Genomic DNA, 3,746 nt, shown 5'->3' on the forward strand with positions numbered 1-3,746 from the left:
TCTTTTAAAGCAAAAGAACCCCCAAAACAGGTTATAAGAAGCATACTAATTTACTATAAAAACTAAGCTTTTTAACCATTAAAGTTTAAAAGCTAAAGTGTGTAGCCAAAAACCTTCCCGCGTTTTTTAAAAAACCAACTAAGACAACTCCCCCTCCGCTCTTAGCTAAACAGCCAGAGCCTTCGGCTTTTTTTTTAACCCTGTAACAAAACCTAAATACCGTTTTAAAATATGTTTTAAAGAAATATATAATTTTTTTAACTTACTAACAATGTAAAATAAGTTGTGTAAAAGTTTAACGTGGTTTATTTTTAAATTAGCAGTTTTGTTTTAAAAACTAAGGCCATAAAACAAATTAAAGAAATACAGGTTGCAGTTTTAAAAAAGTTTTTGGTTACAAGGGTGTAAATGGGTACATTACCATTTAAAAAAGGCTTTTTATTAACTGCTTAAACACATTTACTATAAAAAAATAACATTTTTAGCCATTAAAGCTAAAGCATGTTGGCAGTCTGGGGACCGACACCCGCCTTTTTCCTAGAAATGTGCCCTTTACGCACCCTGTTTTTTTAAAGAAACGCCTTTTTAAATATTAATTTGGGGGGGGGTGGAGGGCAAAACCTTTTTTTAAAAACAGGTTTAAACCTATAAATAGAGGAACAAAAAACTTAACAAGACTGTTAAAGAAATATTGCTAATACAAGACTTTGACCGTTATGGGGAGCAACCACATGGTAAGAAACCTTACTATAATTTGCGTGGGTCGTCAAGGTATTATACTAGCGTTATGCTCACTTAAAAGGCAATATTTTTTCTTTTAAATAGGACGAGGCCTTTTTTCTTGACATTCCAGATGCCGCGCTACAAGCTTTAAACTTTGGTAAGCTAATTAATATGCTACACAAGAATAATTTATTTTTAAGATAAAAGGTTTTAAAAAAATTTATTTTTTTAATTTAGAACAAGATGGAAGTCAAAACCACCCAATAGTTTTCCTGAAATTACAGAAGAAGGTGTGAACTGTTTTTCAAATATGTGTTTTTTAAAATAAAAAAATCTGTAGTTGGAAATAGTGTGCATTTTAGGGGCTTGAAAACCCTTAAAGCTTTTATTGTACAAAAGTTGCCGTTCTACCTCCCCTGCGTGGTGTAAACTATAATTTAAACGCGGTTTTTAGCCCGCTTATTGCAAAAACGTTTTTAAAATATATATTTTTGGGGAACAGCTTTGTTGTTAGTTAAAAAAAAGCCGTGCTAAAAAACATTCTGTTTATGTGTATCGGCAGACTCATCAAGCGTTATTCCTCAAGAAGAAATGTTGAAGGTGAGCGCGCTTACAGAGGCCAAGAAATTTCCCTTTGAGGCAGCTGCAGTTGGAAGCAAGGGCATTAAGCACAGCGATTTTGAACAGCCCTGCGCGTCCAAATCTCTTATTGCACAAAACCAGCCGGCACTAAAAAAGGCCAAAAAGTCTACCTCTAAAACAGCATTCGTTTTCAGGGAGGGGGCAAAGGGGCTCAGACCCCCCCCCAAGCTTTTGAACCACCCAAAGCTACCTCTACAACTTCCAGGAACCATGGTAAGCGAGGCAGAGGAGTTAAAGCCCCTAGTTTTCAACAGACCTTTGCCTCCCCGACCCAAAACAATTAGCTTTAAAAACAAACAACTCTGTGGAAGCAACCATGTTTACGCGTGGTTTGAGCAGGGTGAAGAAGTTAATCCCCCGGGTTTTGGAACCCGCAAAACCCTTGCCAGAAATAAGAATGTTCCTGTGGGGCTGGCTGCATCTGTTGCTGCTTTTAACTAGCTGTTTAGTGTTTGTACATCTCTAAAGCGTTTAATAGATAAAAAGTTTTCAAAGCTAATTCTTGAGGTATTTCAAAAACAAAATTTTCCAGAAGAAAGGGTGGTTTTTAGACCAAAAAATAGCAGATACACGGGCACTAATTAAAAAAGTGGAAAGTGCGATAAATGGGGAAGGAAGAGGCTGACTGCACATGAAACCTAAAAATGAAAAGAGGGGTAGGGAAAAAAATGGAAAAAATCTAAAATAGTAAGAAGGCTTTTGGCCAAAAACATAAAAAAAACCAAAGCTATTTTAAAAAACAACCCCCCCAACCAAGAAAGGGAAATAGACCCTCCCACCCCTTCTTCTTCTTCTGAAGGTCCAGATTCCCCCGCTCCTGATACACCACCACAGGTGTATTTGGAGCGTGTAAGATACTGGATAAGACCCCGAAGGAAGTTTAAGGCTTATGACTATTTTGAAGAATTTCGTTTTGCTAATTTGGACAGAGTAACCGGGTTCACAGAAACCATGATGGCCATCGACATCGCTTTTCAAAATTTGCTAGATGATATTAATAATCAGGTGGGCCCTGAAGATTTTGTACAGCCACGCTTAGATGTCCCGGGGATAAATCACCAGCTCTTTTCTTTACGGAGGCCTTGGGAAAATTTAAACGACGTAGATTTTTTAAATAACATCGTTAATGTGTTGCAAAGTAACGCAGAGATTGTGTGGTCCGAAACTATACGCCTGGCTGTTACACTTATTAATAACAGGGTTGGTGGAGTTGGGTCTGTAAGACCTCTAAAAACTATTACGTGCAGTAAAATTTTTGAAAAAAAAGAAAACATTTAATTGATTTAAATAACCAGGGTGACAACCTGTCTTTTGCCGGTAGCGTGCTGGGTCTTCTATCAGATAAAAAAGTTACAGATGCCCAGCTGTTAGAGGGGGCCAAACACCTTCATCAGGAATTGGGGTTTTCGGACCAAAAAATGATTAGCTTGACAGACGAGAGCTCTTTCGAAGTGTGCTTGGGGGTAGCTATTACCGTTATGTATTATGAAAATGAAAATTGGTCTTGTTTTACAACGGGGGGTGTACAGCCTTCCCACGGCCTTTGAATTTAACGGGTGTTTTTTCACCGGTGCCCCATTTGCTATTGCGAAAATGATTACAACCCGTTGCTTAAGGCAACCCACGGACAGCTGTACAACAGAACCATCATTAAGGCTGAATTTTCGAAAAGCCAGGGGTTTTAGGTAAGGACTATGCTAGCAAACGATAACCAGGTGGAAAATTTTTTACGAGAAAAAAAGCTGCCACAGCCTTTGGTTCCTAGAGACGCCCTTTAGGGTGCTAGAACAAACGCCATTTACCATTATTACAAACCGCAGCCCGGGGAGCAGGTTCATTACTACGATTTTACCAACCTCTACCCTTTTGTTGACAAAACTAAACAATATCCTGTAGGACATCCCGTTATTGTGTATGAGGGTTTGGGGGATATCTGCTAGTACTTTGGCATTGCCAAGGTTAAAGTGTACCCTCCAAGAGGTTTGTATTTTCCCGTGTTACCATACAGGGTTGATGGTAAACTAATGTTTCCCCTCTGCGCCGTTTGTGCAGAAACAAAACAAAAGGACCCCTGCAGGCACAGTTAGGAGGAGAGGGCTCTAGCAGGGGCTTGGTGCCCTATAGAGTTGGTGGAGGCTTTAAACAAAGGGTACAGAATCGCTGAAAGTTATGAAGTCTGGCATTTTAGCCGCTCTTCGGATGCCCTATTTTCGGACTACACCTAAGACGAAAACAAGAGGCCTCGGGGTTCCCTCACTGGTGTACGGACAAGTTTAAAAAAGAACAGTACCTTAAAGAGTACCGTGAAAAAGAAGGTGTGTGTCTGCGTCTTAAAAAAATTAAGGTAAACCCCGCAAAAAGACAAATCTCAAAGCTGTTTT

At 39.2% G+C, this 3,746-nt stretch overlaps 1 long non-coding RNA gene across 1 annotated transcript; it reads left to right on the forward strand.

Annotated features, from left to right (window-relative positions):
* The first annotated feature begins 763 nt into the window (after positions 1-763).
* Positions 764-1,720, forward strand: LOC127041987 (uncharacterized). Its single transcript, XR_007771801.1, has 3 exons — positions 764-880; positions 961-1,013; positions 1,286-1,720. It is a non-coding gene; the product is annotated as an uncharacterized LOC127041987 (long non-coding RNA).
* The last annotated feature ends 2,026 nt before the right edge of the window (positions 1,721-3,746 follow it).

The sequence above is a fragment of the Gopherus flavomarginatus genome, unplaced genomic scaffold (assembly GCF_025201925.1).
Source record: "Gopherus flavomarginatus isolate rGopFla2 unplaced genomic scaffold, rGopFla2.mat.asm mat_scaffold_1374_arrow_ctg1, whole genome shotgun sequence".
Lineage (NCBI taxonomy): Eukaryota > Metazoa > Chordata > Testudines > Testudinidae > Gopherus > Gopherus flavomarginatus.